Raw genomic sequence first — 17,228 nt, forward strand, 5'->3', positions numbered from 1 at the left:
AGCACCTAATACCCATAAGGATTTTTTTTTTTTATTCTTGAGCACAGCCCTGGCTGTTCTATGATTAATTGTGAAGTTTCAAGACCGATTAATTTCCCAGTCTCACAATCCTGCTCTCAAGCCTACAACAAGCTAAGGGTAGATGAAAAATTCTGAGTGTCTGCAATTTCTGTTGGAACACTCCTGCTTTGAAAGTGGGATAAATCAGGCAATTGCTGGAGTCCTCCGTTAGTCCATTGCAGAGAATTGCAGAGGAAAAGCATCATTTCCAAACAAAAACAAAACACTGTTTGCTTCTGAAGTGAAAAGGAGCTATGGAGCCCACTTGTATGAAGCTGCAGTGGTTTGCCAGGACTCATTGGAGCTATAGTACAAGGACTTTACAGAAGGGCAGTGACAAAGTGACTCAGGTGTTGATTTGAAAAATCTGGAACCAACAATGACAGGATGAATTAAGACAGTAGCTGAAAAACTCAAAAAATCTGAAGAAGCCAGGGCCAGAACGTGTAAGCCAGGGCACAGAGACTGTCATGTGCACAACATCAACAGCTGTACCAATGGCTGTTTCTTGCATTTTAAGTGGGTCCACATATAGCTATGGGAGCTGTTCATTGGCCTTAACAGCACACACTTATATTTGGAAATTATGAATTTTTGCTGAGGAATATGCACTTTAGCATCTTGATAATAGTTCCAATCAGAGGACAAGAATCAAACTCTTTTAGATAAAGGTATTGTTGCACCGAGATCCTGTTTACTTCCAGCTTTGCATCTTGCCTCTCCAGAAATGTTAGTCAGGCTTGGCATGTTTCCAATGTGGGGATTAGAATACAGGAATTCCTTAATTAACTTCACACAACCTCTGACACAGAGCTGAGGCCTCTGCACACGGAAGGTGACGTGGAGAGTCAGTAATGGCAATACAAGACACATGCCCCCCTGCACTTCCAATTCTCTACCAGAGAGAGACAGAAGGTGGTTACAGGGCTCTGCATCTGCTCCCATCAGTATCAGTGCAATGGCATTTTTGTGGCTCTGAAACGAAAAAAGAAAAAAAAGTGAAAAAGACAAAAAAAATCTACACAAGACAGATGATGTTTAAACAAAGAAAAATATCTAAACACACACACAAATCCTGTAAAACACAAATAATAGTCTTTATGATGTGGGGAAAGATGTTTTAGACCAGTTTATGCTAGCATACAAACCAAATGTAATCTCAAGGCCCAGTGTGTGGATGAAAAATAAGTGTACACCCACTAAACCATCTGCAAGGCTCTGCCTCAACAGGAAGATTTCAGCCTCCATAGATGTCAATTAAAAGTTCACACTGGATCAATCCATATTAATCATAACAGCCCCGAGTCCATCCTGCAAGCAGAGGGACTAAAAATATTACTTGGACTGGCACAGGACCATGAGACATTTGGGTAGGAGCACAGCACACCAGCGTTTTTCTGCTCGTAGCTATCCTATGCTATGTAAGAACACGCACTGGAACAGATCGTCCAGAGTGAGCATGGAGTCCCCCTCACTGGAGATGTTCCAGCACCATCTGGACACAGTCCCGTGCCATGTGCTCTGGGATGGCCCTGCATGAGCCGAGAGGCTGGGCCAGATGACCCACTGTGGTCCAACCTGACACATTCTGTGATTCTGTCAACTGTGCCCACAGCATACTCCTGGAGAAGCTGGCAGCCCACGGCTTGGACAGGAGCACTCTTCGCTGGGTCGCTTAGGAACTGGCTGGATGGCCGGGCCCAGAGAGTGGTGGTGAACGGTGCTGCATCCAGCTGGCAGCCAGGCACCACTGGTGTCCCTCAGGGGACCTGCGACCAGTTCTATTTAATATTTTTATAGACGACATGGATGAGGGCATCAAGTCCTTCATTAGTAAATTTGCAGATGACACTAAGCTGGGAGCTTGTGTTGATCTATTGGAAGGAAGGAGGGCTCAGCAGAGAGGCTTATATCAGCTGGATGAATGGGCAGAGTCCAACAGCATGAAGTTTAATAAGTCTAAGTGCCGAGTTCCACATTTTAGCCACAAAAATCCCCTACAACGTTACAAGCTGGGGACAGTGTGGCTGGACAGCGTTCAGGCGGAAAGGGACCTGGGGGTGCTGGTCGACAGCCAGTTGGATATGAGCCAGCAACGTGACTTGGTGGCCAAGAAGGCCAATGGCATCCTGGCCTGCATTAGGAATTGTGTGACCAGCAGGAGTAGGGAGGTCATTCTTCCCCTGTACTCAGTGCTGGTGAGGCTACACCTTGAGTGCTGTGCCCAGTTCTGGCCCCTCGGTTTAGGAAGGATATTGAGACCCTTGAGCGCGTCCAGAGGAGGCAATGAGGCTGGAGAGGGACTGGGAACACAAACCCTGTGAGGAACGTTTGAAGGAACTGGGGTTGTTTAGCCTGGAGGAGACTTAGAGGTGACCTTATTGCTCTCTACAACCTCCTGAAGGGAGGCTGTAGACAGGTTGGGGTTGGTCTGTTCCACCAGGCAGCAACTGACAGAACCAGAGGACACAGTCTCAAGCTACGTCAGGGAAGGTACAGGTTGGATATTAGGAAGAAACTTTTCACCAAAAGAATAAAAAAAGTACTGGAATTGTCTTCCCAGGGATGTGGTAGAATCACCATCTCTGGATGTGTTTAAAAAAAGACTGGACGTGGTACTTGGTGCTATAGTCTAGTTGAGGTCTTAGGGCATAGGTTGGACTCGATGATCTTAGAGGTCTCTTCCAACCTCATTATTCTGTGATTCTGTGCCGCAACCACTGTGTCCAAGCACCTTATCGCTGCTGTCAATACTCAGAAAATAACACCTTAGTTCCTGCACGACCACGCTCAGGCTTCTCTAGAGGGGGATGCCCAGGACGAGGGTCCCCAGCCACCTCTAGCACGCAGCACTGTGTCCTGCCCCGGCTACGGGGAAGCTTCGTTTAAAGGCGCTGAGTACGCCCGCGGTACCGAGCCGGGGGAGGGACAGGAGCCGAGCGGAGCCCCCTCACGCCGCCCTGGCCCCGCCCCCCAGCCCCGGCCCCGCCCCTGTCACGCCCGCTCGTTGCCGCGCGCCTTCGCTCCCCCGCTCCCCCACCCCGCCGCCAAGTCTCGCGAGAGCCGTGCGGTCCGGCGCGCGCGGGCCGCGCCATGTCGGATGCCGTTGGGCGCAGCCGGGGCCCCGCCCCGCCCGGCGGCCCCAGCGCCCCGCACTGAGCCCGGAAGCGCTTCCCGGCCGCGCTCTGCCCCGGGACCCCGGTCCCTGCTCCAGCCTCCGCTCCCCGCGCCCGCGCCCGCCGGGGCACGCGCCTCTTCCTCTCCCCTTCCTCAGGAGGAGCGGGGGCGCCCCCGCAGCGGGGCCCGGGGCAGAGCCGGGGGGCGGGAATGCAGCCGCCGGAGCCGCAGCCGCAGCCGGAGCCGAGCCCCCAGCGCAGCACGGTGAGGGAGGGCGGTGGTGAGGGAGAGTTGTGGGGGGTGGATTTAGGGGCGGGCAGGGCTGCCCCACTGCCGGGGGGCAGTGAGGGAGGCTCGGGTGACACCCCCCGCTGCCCCCATCCCGCCGGGCTGTGGGTGTCCCCCCCTCCCGTGTGGGAGCGGGCTGCAGCCGTCCTGGGGGACACAGACGGGCTGCCCCAGGGAGCAGGGGGTGTTGTGCCCTGCGTGGGCCCGGGTGTGGTGACGGGAGGCGGCTCGTGTTGATCCTGGCTCCTGTTTTGCTGCCGCACTCCCACGCACCGAGCAGGGAAAACTTTGGTCTTTGTTTTTCGAGCCCTTTGCGGAGCGAGGCGGGCGGACTGCCCGGGGATCCCATGCGGGTGTCCCCTGGGCAGGGGCTGTGCTGTCTGCTGGGCCACTGCTGCTGCTCTTGCTGCGTAAAAATAAATTAATTAATAAAAAGCAAATGGATTCACAGGTAAACGCTGCCACTGCCCCTTGGACGTGACTGCAGCACGATGCTGCTGCTGCTGCTGTGCCTTGGCTCTAGGAATAGAAGGCCCCCAAAGCTAGCAAGGCCTTGGCTATGCTCTGTCCAGAGTCTTGGCTTCAGGTCGGGTTTGAGATCTTATCGAGTACTTGTATTGGCTCTGACGAAGATTAACTCGAGTTTCATTTTACTTAGTTTTTTTAATGTAAGTGGGTATGGTGGATGGATGCAGCTCTTATTTATGCTGTTCAGTGTTGGTGTAGGACTGTGCAGTCGCTGTGCTTTTCCCCTTGTTCAAACATAACTTGTAACATGATATTGGCCGTTGTTTCCCTGGCTTTGGCAAGGAGAAAACAAGGAGAGGAAAGAAAATTGCTTAGATGGTTTGGTAGTATCTGTACTTCATGTTTTGGTAGAGATTCCCTGTGTCCAAAAAAATGGAATGGCTCAGATACACTACACTTGGAAAGTAATGGAAAAACTTAAAGTGAGACACTGTGTTCAGGTAAACATGCATAAAATTGTTATGGAAGGTCTCAATGTTAACAGGTTTGAAGATGCTGTTCTTCAATTCTAAATAAGTCTTGAGAGTGGTCAGGTCAACCTATCCAGCTGATGTGTCAGTATATGTTTGTTATTTTTAGTGCTGGTGTTTACTGTGACAAAATTGAGTAGTATTTCTTTAGGGCTTATGTTCTCTAGCAGGTCCACCTCATCACTAATATTTCCAGAGGACTTAGTATAACAGAACTCTTAAAATTTACAGGTAAAGCTTGCATAGTCAAAGGCCAGTCACTGTCCTGGTAACTTTAATTCTGTTTTCTAGCTCTGCAAAACAAGCAGTACTTTCTTCTGCTCCTCCTTAAGTATATTTGCAGTTAACATATTTCATGTAAAAAGAAGAAATGTTAAATTCATTTCCTCTTTGTAGAGAGAGAGGAACAGGATTCTTAAAAATAAAGTATTTCACAACAATTTTTAAAGCTTGCACTTTGTCCTGCCTTGTGAATGGTGTCTGTTGACAGCAGCAATCTGAAGATTGCCATAACAACCTGTATTAATGTATATATAGACTGTCTCTGTCCATAAAATTACTAACATACCAAATTTTGCATACATTAGTAAAGAATAAAAAAAATCAGCATTTAGGCCGCCTTTAATCTTGAGTCTTTTTAAACACAGGTAGCCAGATAAGTATGATGTATTCTTAATATGAAATTTTACTTTTGTGATGTATTTTTTTCATCTTGCATCATAACCTTTACATAATGATTACAGGTAAATGTAATGAGGGTATTGTGAGATCTGTGTCCATTCTTGTTTCCTGAATCTCATTGAGGCTCCTTTTTCTTTCCATGACTTTTCATCTTGAGAATAGATATTGTGAAAACATATCTGACTTTCAGCCAGCTTTGGTGATGTCTGTGCTGGTGTCTCTCTGTTAAGGTACTCCTAATGGAAAAAGACTCCTTTGAAGTCATCCAGGAGAGTACATTGATGTGATTCTTTGGGTTATCCAATAGTAACTCTCCTCTGTCCCCTCTCAAGAGTTATGTAGGGCTTAAATGAAGTTTTTGGTTGCACTGGTCTGTAGAGGCTTTCTCCTGATTTCGAACCTGTGATGATTCATTTTATATGTATTTGTAAACAGCATAAGTAGCCTCAAAGTATGACCTGCAAAAGTATTCTTAGTTAGGTCAAAGAGTTACATGGGTATGTACTGCAGTTCATAATCAATAGGAACCTAAGATATTTTATTGAATTATTTTCCAAAGCGCTTTGTCTTCAACAGGGATGATTTTCAAATCCTTACTTTCATAGTCTTCAGTGTTTTAACAAAATCACCAACACAAGCAAAAGCCTTTGAATTCCTTTTTTGACACCAAAGGTATTTTAGTGATGATTGAGTCATTGAGTAAATGATCAAATCTCGTAAATTTTGGGTAACGTCAAGTCTAAGTGTGTGCTTAGTCATCCAACTCAACTACGCTATGACACATTCTGCTCTGGGAGCATCTATGATGCTGCTGTTCCCTCTGCTGTGAGCTGAAGTAGGAGCAGTGCCTGTGTGCTCACACATAAGTGCAAGTAAAGTGTAACTAAAGGTGTTTGCAGTGGAAGTTATTTTTGTTACGTGGTATGGTTAAAAGGCAGGTGAAAAACGGTGTGAAACTGAGAGGCTTCATACAGACCCTGAAACCATAAGCACCTTTTGGGCTACTTTTGACTGCAAGATACGTGGTAGAAATATCTGTGACTTGTGGCTTTGCAATATCTTTTCCTGTCCCATCTTTACTCTAAGAGAAAAATAAAGCTGAAATGAAAAATGTTGGTGCTACCTAGTGCATTAAACTGATATTAGGGATTTGCTTTCAAATCTCTGGCAAAGTTTTCTATTATTGTCTTTCTTTTTTCCAGGTTGGAACTCTTGGTTTTCTATATAGTACAAATTTTCTCTAGGCTTATTTCTGTATGGGCATAGTAGACTAAAATACTGCCCAAAAGGCAATATTGACTGTCTTGTTTTTGTGAGAGATTGAGAACCATTTTGCAGAAGTTGAATGTGTGGTGATGTCATGGTGCCAGTTCTCACGTGTGAAGCTCTCTCCGTAAATGGGAAGATGAGTTTTGAAATACTTGTTTAGACTCGCGTGTGCGACTGTTGAATGTGTTGATTGAAAACACTGCTAGAATAGGTTCCTGTAGTCTGCCAAACCTTCAAGTGTCAAGGTTGTCCTTTGAAAGGCTTTCAGACTGGGAATGTGTTCATAATACTTTAAGCAAAATGCTCTCTCCAGCTCCAGGCAAACGATGATAGTGTAGGTGGTTCTGTGGTACTGAATATCCATGTTGGGTGTCTCCTGTTCTGTGTGAGGAGGGTGGTTGGTCAGCAACTTCTGTGCTCTAACAGTCGGTGTTTAAGAAGTGGCACTGTGGTATTGATATCCAGGAGAATCACATGCACGACTTCCAGAAGAAACATCACTGGAGTATTTTCATTGACTTGAGAAGCTGCAGTACGTGTCACAAAATTCATGTGATATGTAATGTATGTAATAATGGTGAGACAATGCCACAGTATTGCTGGTACGATTCAAGTTGTGCAGCGAGTTCTTATTGTTTGGCATTTTTTCGTGTTCTTTTCTTCTTTTTGAAGATTAATTATGCCAGATAGATCACAATGTCTGTCAGCTTAACATCACAGTGGAAGTAACATTTCAATATTCTTACACCCCATTGATTGCCATGTTGAATGTTACTCCCTTTTCAAGTATTGTTTTAAGATAGCCAGCTTAGCACTACAGAGTAAAAATGCAAAATGCCATCTCTGTTGATGTCATATACAATTTTGTGTTTTTAAGGAGAATTAGTTCTTCAGTTCCTGGTGGGCTTTATTTTATTAAGGGCCTGAATTCGAAGTAGTGGTATTTTCAAAGTATTGAATTACCAGTTTTTGTCCTAATCTGGCTCTTTTGTAAGGAAAATTACTGCTCTTTTCAGAGGGTTGTTTAAAGCAGGGAGCTTTGTAAGCAAATAGCAAAGTCACAAAGAGCAAGACAGAGAGAGAGGAGAGAGGTCATTCTGCTATGGTAGTGTTGAGCAGCCTGGCTGTCACAGCTCAAGTACAGATGTTTTCCTACCTGCATGTGGGCTTCCTGGTGGATCATTAAGAGTTTTTTCTGGAAAACACCTTTCAGCGGATTCTGTTCAATCAGTCTTGTTCCACACTCCAAATGAAATACTTTCTTTCAAATGAAATTGCATATCCACTAAAGTGTACATTAATTTGAAAAGTGGGTCAATTTCCGTGAAATCATGCTTGATCTAGGGACAAATGGAGAGTTTTTAGAAAAAAAAAAAAACAAACCTATTAATATTTGTCTTGGATGTTGTGGCAGGAAAAAAACGCGTATGATTTAATAGACTGCATTCAGTATTGACTGTTTCTTACCAGATTTGGTAAAAAGAACCACAGAAGTGCTGGTATTTTAATCTTGTTGCAGCTTTAAGCTTAAGAATTATTCTATTCCATGTTTATATTTTGTGGTGATTTGCCCCCAAGTCTCAATCTGTTTGAACAACTCTTCCTGATTTAGTGTCACAGCTGCATTAGAAATTGGCTGGCAAAAGGCTTTGTTCTATGTATGTTATTTGTCATCTTGGTATAAATCCTCAAGTTTAATTCTTTGTCTTCAGTGGGGAGTTTGTATGCTTTGGCTTGACTCAGGATGTGGGTATTTTTTCCTAGCACTTGAAAGAGTTACAGATTTGTTTTTTCTTTCGCGTTGGGCATTGGATCAATAAAACTTGATGAATAGGAGACGGTTGGTTTTGGTTTTTTTTTTTTAGCTAGATGTTGTGCAAGTTATGAAAGAAATATAGAACTTGGCTTTCATGTGGATGTCCTTGAAGATCAGCTTGCAGAAATAGTAAGCCAGGTACTAGGCTGTTGCAGAACATTGCATTAAAGTGTATCTGCTTTTTTTCTTGAAATTGTTATGTTTATCTTGAAGGAATAGTAATTTTTGCTGTAATCCTGCTAATGTTGGATCAGATAAGACAAAGTGTTCATTTGGTACAATTTCTCTGTTACTTCATATTTGCTCAAAAAAATCCAAATAGGTTAAATTTCTACTAGCAAGCATTACATCAAATACCATCTTTTCACTGCTGATTTGAATGTGTTAAAAACTTCTAAGTTACTTTCTGGATATTCGGATGAAAAGTCACTTTATGTTCTTTCCTGGTAAAAATCAAGTTTTAGCTGCTGGGTGATCTGGATATTTGCAAATGAGACTTCAGTAATTGCTGGGTAAGTGTTGTAGCTGAATTCAGAACACTTACACAAAATTATATTTTAAAGCTTTTGTCAGTGCTTTTGTAACATTAGCATGGATTTTTTGAACTCATTTGTCAGTTTCAAATGGACAGCACAGGGGAACAGGTATTTTAGTCCTTTATGCTGTGTTTCCTGCTGTTTGGGCAGCATCATGAAAGTGTGGTTATAAATATTTGCGTGCTGTTCCAACTTCATGAGCATCAATGTTTTATACAGGTGTTTCACAACAAATCTCATTGTTGGACTGAATGCTTCATGCATTGTAAGAACTTCTTGAATTGCTCGGGGATATGTTTGCAGTTTTGTACTTTCTCCTGCTCTTACACTGAAGCTGTTACTCTTCATTGTGTACTGGTTTCAGTAGCAAGCAGTGAAACTGAGAATTATCCCTGTTCACATCCAGCTTCCTTCTGTGTTGGTTTGAGTTCACTGGCGCTTTCTGGAACAAACATTTTTTAATTATTATTTTCTTGGAATATCCAATTTAAAGGAAGAGAGGTCAGACAGGGAAGAGAGTTTGTACCACATCTGTTAAAGCTGAATTAAGTTCATAAATGGCAGAATGTAGGTTCTCTTAAATGAAATGTGCCTCTTTGCTTTTGAAACCCAGCCTCTAGATGCTGTAAATGCTTCTTTTGCTTTAAAGAAAGTTCCAAGTCAAGTAAATGTTCTACCTGCCAATCCCTTTCAAGATTTGGGAGTTGGGGGAAATGAGGCTGAAGGTAGCCTTAGGCCTAAGAGAGACCTGAGTAAGATAAGCTATTTTGGTCTGTCTTTAGAAATCCTGATCTATTGCAAAAAAAAAAAAAAAAAAAAGGAGAAAGAGTCAAAAATCACTTAAGTGTTGAAATAAAGTTCTTTGATCTAGGAGTAAGGGGTCTGTATGAGGGAACTGGCTTCTGTAGAAGACAACTTGAAGATTTCCAAAGAGAAGAAAGAATCCTCTCAGCAACTCTGTACAGCAGGTCTTGATGGTCTTAGTTCCATCAGGTGAGTGACATCTCTCTATAGCAATGTGGACACTGAGGCATCTTTAGTGATCTCTGTTGTTGTTACTCATGGAGGCACTAGTACCAACAACACAGACGTTTCTGGTACTGTGATAAACAGTATTTCTATTTCTGTAGGAACACTCAGTCACTTGAAAGCTGCTTTGCCTTAACTGAGACATGTTTTCTATAAAAGTTGTAGCAAAAATTTATGACACTTCTAAGAGCATATGTTACCCAAGATGTGATCAAGGCATGGAGCTTGTGCTGCTTGGTTTTTACCTGTACCATTCAGTTCTTGGGTTTTGATTTCAGAAATCCCAGTGCACTTTGTTTCATGTCCATCTGTTATGGGGAGGTTGAAACACAGCAGTGGTGGACTGGTGTCTCCAGTCTGATGGAGGATTCCTGTCCTGGAAACACAGAGGAGATGGAAGAAGAGTTCCTACTTCTCTTACCTTTTGAGAAATCCATATCTTCTGAAAGAGAGATTCAGCGCACTCTCCTGGTGGTTGGATGAGGTGGAGAAAACATCTTGTTGCCAGTCCTGGGCTCAGTGAAGCCATGGTACCTTTGGGGTGCCAGTTCATGGACTTGATGGCTCAGAGAGCTAGATGAAGGGGGATTGGTGTTGGGGAACTGACAGGAAAGGATCAAAAGAAGTTTGACTCTCTTCTGTGAATTGAGTTTTAGAAAGATCCCCCAAAACCAAGCTGTCCTTATGTGCTTTCCCCTCCACCACTGAATCCTGTTAAAATCTATACTGTAGATCATTGTTTTGTCCTGCTTCCTGCAAAGAAGTTTAAAGAACAAGATTCTAAATGTCTCTTGTTTTTTCAAAGTTTTGAAAGGTAAGGCTCTTGTGAGCTCTAGAAGAAGAGGAAAAGAAAGAAATAGGTTTGTGTTAGAATTTCTGTGATTCAGGTGAGAGGAAAGTAGTTATGACATTGACATTTTGATATGCTTCTTCTCATGTTTTGATTATGTGCTAGAACACATTCCAGAAAGAACAGATGTGTCATATGTGAAAAGTTGTGTCCTTGTGACAGCAGCAAATTTCTGCTTTGGGATTACTCTGAATAATTTGTCTTGAGCATAATCCTTGGATTACTCTATCCACTTGACAATTCATGGAGTATTTGAGTTTAAGCTTTGCCAGTAGCCTTACTTAGTCAGCCTTGGAGTAGGGACTGTGGGTATTTTGAATTAGTTCTAAGTGCTGCTTTCTGAACTTTTTTTCCACTGTTGGTTGTAGTGCCATGAGTAAAAATGGTTGACTGCCACAGGCTTATATAAGCTGCATTCATTTTTTAAGTTAAACTACTTATGGCACAGGCTTGTTAGTCTGTTCAGAAAATGAACACTCTACATACTTAAGGGGAATGCATTTAGATTTGCTTAGGGCTTTCTTTTGTCTGCTTTTCTGAGTTTGGTTTTGTTTTGTTTTTCTCACTGTAGTTGGTTTTATGGGGGTTGATGATGGTGTTTTTGTTCTCCCAGCAAGTGTATGGTATACTTAGACTTGTAGGGCAAGTTATTTCTGTGTATAGTAGAATTTGTGAATTATGTAAGCATGTTACATAATCATAAATAATCTTAATTTTTATGAAACTATAATAAAAGTCAAGGAAGGAGAAAAACTTGATGTTTGGAGTTATTTGTTCAGTACTGCTAATGATCCCGTATTCTGTACTATGAACATCTTAGTTCTTTGGTTACCTGATAGCATGTACATTGTGGCAGAATGCCACTGGAAGACTATCCAGTACACAAATAAGAAAAAACTGGATTTTTTCTTTAATATTCAGAAAGTATTTTGGTGATCATTTGAATAATGCATTCTTAAAAAGCAGTTCAATAGCTGTATTGCACTTGTACTAAGCAGTATTTAATTTGGGTTCCTTTAATGGTTAATGATTTCACTAGCTATGAGAAAAGACTGCTTTAACATTAAATGAATTTACTAAGGTGCAAATCTCAAAGTTGAATTATAATAGGTTTTTATTACACATATATTCAATTACATCAAATTTGTGTTAGTTTTATTAAATACTCAAAGATGAGTAACTTCTGATTATATTACTGTGATAAGTCTTTCTGCAGAATAACTTTTCAGGAGAGATCTGTGAGGATTGCAAACTTGTCTTTAGATGTCTGTTTTAATTCTTGCATCATATTGGATTAAACTCATATTGGTTCTATGTATCTCAAAATGCTAACATTTTTCAGTAACAATATTTGCATTTTGTATCATTTGCCCTGGCTTTTGGATTATTTTCTCTGTTCTGTGCTTCGTATTTGCCAATCCCTGAAATTCATAACTAATATGGTTTGATAGCTTTGGTTTTCCTGTGATCAAGGCAAAGAACTTTTCCCAGTTCTTCCAAACAAAAAAGAAAATGAAGATTCAGGAAGGCAGATTTTCAGGAAATTGAGAACAATCAACACAAATCCAAAGTTTCATTTTCTGGCTTGCTTGAATATAGATCATCTGGATTTCAAGAAGATGCTCGTTTTTCTATCATTTAACATGGAAAATAAGACTTCTACAAATCTTATATGTTTTCAGTGTCTAAATCTCTGGGTTAAGTGTGACCAACCAGATATATTGATTGCAATCAGAACTGTTGGTTACATAGTTCCTTGAAACTATGAGGTTCCTGTGAGTAACAGGAAAACTGCTAAATGGAATCAAAGAGTTCAGCCTCGAACTGGGACTTGGACTGCTTTCTTAATGAGCAAGTCTAATTCCTAGTAAGTTTTTGTGCCTTACCTGAAGGAGGAGTCTTCTCTGAGGTGTTCGTGGTCACATCTCATCCTGACACTTTGATCTAACACTCCTTTCTCTCCCACACTGGCTGCCTGCTTCTCTCTCAGAGTTTTGTGTCTGTCTATGACACAAGATATATTGGAGGTTTTTGAGGGGAATCAGGGAGCTGATCCAGTTTGGTTGAGTATTTAGTGTTTGTAAATCAAAGTTTAGCTTTAGTGATGCCCATGTCACCATTTGGTCTCTAAATTTGTGGTGGTGTGTTGGGAAGAGCAAGTATTGAAAGGAAAGGAGAAGCAAATTCTTCTGAATTATTGTGTTTTTACAGGTTTAAAGTGATTATGAAATAGCCAGATGAGACTTCCTTTGTGACAATTTCTCTTGAGGCAGCACTCAGAGTGAGTGTTATTGGAGAGTATCTTATGATGATAAATATTTCCCTAGACAAAGATTCCCCCCTCCACCACTACCCCAGCTTATTTCCTGAAGTTAAAGGGTTTCTGTGCTAATGCACGCTCGTTTACATTTTTAAATGTTTTTTCAGAGTTCAACAGCAGTATCAAAACCACCTCTCTTTTGCTGGGATTGCCGTTTCCTTGGTGCTTTGAGTTGTGACTCTGTATGCTGGACAAAAACAATGATGAATTTGGATATTCAGTATTGCTTTTCCCTTGTAACTGTATATTTCTGTGTCTCTGCATAGAAGGGAATTAGATTACAGCCCCCATGTTCCCAGTTAGTTTGTAAGAAGCTTGAGTATGGTATTTGAGTGTCGTATGTTTGTAATTTTTGGTGTGTTTTTTTTCCCTTCTGTTAATTATTTTGCATTTTTGATGCTTTAGAATTTTTTTTTTTCTTCTCTGGAAGTAACATTCAATAGCATCTTAGTAGTTCTAATATTCCACAATTCACTGCAAAGTTGTCTTTCTACTGACTTCCAGACCAGTCTACGATATGTTTATTCCATAGTTTTTGTTAGAGATACATTTGTTTTATGCTATTAATTTAAAAACTGCTTTTAAAATGTAAAATGCATTCGGAAATTCCGTTTTATTTAGGTAAAATCAGTTGTATGAAAAAATTCGTAAATTAAGAACCCATATTTTTGATTTCTAGTAATAAGATTTCCTTCAAATATTTGGTTCTTATTTGAAAATAATAATTTGAATTTTAGAAGTTACTTTTTGTAATAAATAATGCAGATTGAAAATTTTTAATAGAATTGTATCATGCTTATATGATTTTTTCATGATGTCATTGAAAGTTTCTATAAAATTAATAATAAATAGAAGGTCAATACTACAGTGTTTGAACCTCTAGCTTAATTGTGTGCCTGTTTGGGGGTTTTTATGTGTTTGTATTTATTCTGGACTTGATTCAGTTGAATTGAGCATGTATAAATACATGAAGGAATGTCTTCCTACAGAAGGAATGTCTTTACTCTTACACATACTTGAAAATGTGTTATTATAAAGGCTGTTTCTCATTAGGCTGTTTTGTCTGTGGGCTGTGCGCAGTTCATTAACGTCTAAAATACATAGAAAGTTGCTTTTCTCATCAAAGTGAATGGTTGGGTGTGGAAATCTGACAAATAATCAAAGTAATAGAGATTGTGTATTTGAGGAAATATGTACGGAGTTGAATGTGCACTGTCTTCTGCAGATGTTTAAATTTGTGTGAAATTTACTTTTAATCCATTTGAAAATTAGATAAAATAATAAGATATTTGAATTAAGAGTAACTCTATAGCCTAAACTGTTCAGACAGTAGTGGAGAATTAGTAGGTGTTGAGTATCCAAAGTCTTGTGTATTCCCTGCCTGGAGCCCAGTAGCCTTTCTTGGAAGGTGGCTGAGATGGTAAGGTTGGATGAGATGGTATTATAATGTAAATCTGGCAACTGGAGGTTCTTTTGATTCTGGTTCTCAGGTAAATATTATTAAAAAAAAAAAAAAAAATTCATCATTTTTTCAGCCAATAAAACTCCCAAACTTTAAATTGTACTGAGTTTGGTTCACCATAATGGAAGACTGGTGTTGTGCAATAGTCGTGAAAATAAGCATCAATTATTGTATTGTCTGGGATTTTTTAAAGCATGAATTACCTTTGTTTTTTTAAAGCTGCTGCTGAATCAAAGAACATACTTCTCTGAGGTACCTAATTACTTAATTTGCATATTTCTCCAGCAGTAAGAAGGAACAGAAAATCTGCATATGATTTATAGTCAGACTTTACAGGTCTGTTATGGTATTGCTCAGCTCATCTGGCCAGTCACATACTGAACGTGTAGCATTGTTTTCCATCCTGTGGGGGAGGAATGACTCAGAACAAAATCAAATAAGGCTTGTGCTTAAACAGCACTAAAAATGTCAAAGGTTTTCATCTCCCTACTTCTCCTCTCTCCCCTTTCAAAGCAGAGAGAACCCAAAGCTTACATTTGAGTCTGGGTTGTGTAAATGTTTAGAGCCGAGTTTGTTTGCAGTAATGTGAGAATTCTGAAGGACTCATTGGGCTGCTTGGTGAATCAGAGGGTGTGACTACTTGTGCTATGATTTTGGAATCAAAGCATCAGATTACAATGTTATTTTAATATATTTTTGCTTTCAGCTGTTAGGGGTCTTTTTATTCAGAAATGTACAAATCTCTCACTTTGTGCTTCTTTGTCCAGGTCAGGCATTATGTGTCACTTACTGGCCTCAGGGGAATGCTGTGGTGGCAGTTGTGCTTGGCTGGCCAGGGGGAGACAGCAAGTTATTTTAAACTTTAGATTTTTCTACTGTCTAACCTCGTGTTGTATATAAGACTGCATTGTATTTGTGGGAAGATACGACCTGGATTTTTTTCTTATTTTTCTCCCTTTGTGTTTTCTGTGCATGATTCCCCTCTGAAACTCAAGAGAGTTAAACAAGAAGACTGATTTGAAAAGGTTGAAATTCTTAGTTACTAATTGAAGAGCTGGGCATGTGCCACGTTGTTGCTTTCTACAAACCATATGGACGCTGGGAGATTGGTTAATACCATATCTCTTCCTTTGCTGCAGTATCTAATCAAAGGAAACCACTGTGACATATCAGGTGAAAGACAGGATTTTGTGTTCCTGTAGTGCATCTGAGACACACAGATTGTTGGGTGGGTGTCAGTTCCAATCTTCGTTTCTGATGGAGGTGAAGAGCCCTGAGCACAGCACAAATACCACAGGAAGCTCAGTGTAGTGTAGAGAATGTTTCAACAGTTCTTTAGCTATTGCTTTACTGGGTTACCCGCAAAACTCCATAAATCCTGAAATTGGTCTTTTATGCTCAGCTGTATGTAAAAAGTTACACATGCTACAGCCAGGAATTGTGTTAATCTCATCACTTGGATTTGAAATTTTCTGGCCTGGTGTCAGGCCAACAAAAATAAACAAATGTTATGACTGATGACCTGAATACTGCCAACCTGCCTTTGCAGGCAGTGTCATTGAATTGAGTAACTAAGGTGTCCAGACTGCAAACACAGCTTTGGTTAACTTACCAAAGTCATGACTTAAAGCCTTGGAGAGAGAGCTAATGTATGGGTTTTAGGAGGAGTGTGTGCTTTTATGTAACTATAGCTGACCTACATGTGATTGTAATTCATTAATCTTCCAATTTAATTTTGGAAAAATAAGGAAATTAGAATAAATGCTAGAAAAAAGTCAGTTTAAAATTGTGCTCAGAATGCACAGAAGAGCATGAAAGTTATTTGACAATATGAAGACTGCTCCATTATTAGAATAGAATATTCTAGCTATAAGTATTGATTTTTTTTTTCAAATGTGTAGACTTTGGATACTACATTGAATTGGGAACAGAAGAATTTACTGAATAGCTATTAGGTTTTTAATTTGGGAGAAGCAATAAATACAAGAAATATTAATAATAAAAATATATTAACAAACGTCTACATACGCACGCACACACACATGTATAAATATAGTGAAAAGATGTCACTACCCATGGCATTGGGTCTGGATTTAGGTAATCTTTAAAATCCCTTCTGACCCAACCCATTCTGTGACTCTAGGCAGAAATTAATTTTGTTCATGAAAAGGTTTCATGTAGGTGGCTATAATTTTCCTGCTGTTATCTGTAGTTTCTCAGGTGTTAAACCCACCTGGTTTGGAGCTCTCTGTAAGAAGAAGATATTCTAAAGCTTTCATTAGGTAAAGATACTGAATACTCTTCAAGGTCTGAAGCTGTACAAGAATTTTGGCAGGAATGCATCAGTGCATTTTAGGATGAACAACTGTATTCACATTCTAGTCTTTCCATTATCTCTTTTGGCTTATCCCATTTCTGGCCCAAGATGATGGAACAAGTGAATCTGAAATAATATTGAGACTTCCTTACAGAGATTTACTATTCAAGCAATTCCATAGACAGGACAGCTACAGCTTTATCTGAGTGGTGATTGTTTAGACACTAGCGTACATGCCAGTGCTTCTTCCTGCAACAGATGTAGCTTATGGAAAGAGGGGAAACAGCTTTCCTTTCACCAGACATCTTTTTTTTTTTTTTTTTTTTTTTTTTTTTTTTTTTTTTTTTTGTATCCCATTAGTATTTTTTGATAGAGAATGCTGAAGTCAATGTAGAAAGAAACATTCCAAATGTCTGCATCGTGTAGTATCTAAGGCACATCTCCCCAGAAAGTCCATCTGGGGCTAAAATGAGATAAAATAATGT

General features: G+C 40.5%; 1 protein-coding gene across 5 annotated transcripts in view; it reads left to right on the top strand.

The window, feature by feature from the left end:
- The first annotated feature begins 3,190 nt into the window (after positions 1-3,190).
- Positions 3,191-17,228, top strand: part of TAB3 (TGF-beta activated kinase 1 (MAP3K7) binding protein 3) — a 43,489-nt gene continuing 29,451 nt past the window's right edge. For 4 of the 5 annotated variants that reach the window (XM_053971928.1, XM_053971931.1, XM_053971932.1 and 1 more), the window contains exon 1: positions 3,191-3,441. The gene's annotated coding sequence lies outside the window, so the exon portion shown is untranslated. Of the gene's footprint in view, positions 3,442-9,636; positions 9,759-17,228 lie in introns of those variants that run through there. The other variant, XM_053971929.1, reaches the window with a different exon arrangement.

This window comes from Vidua macroura, chromosome 2, assembly GCF_024509145.1.
Source record: "Vidua macroura isolate BioBank_ID:100142 chromosome 2, ASM2450914v1, whole genome shotgun sequence".
Taxonomy (NCBI): Eukaryota; Metazoa; Chordata; class Aves; order Passeriformes; family Viduidae; genus Vidua; species Vidua macroura.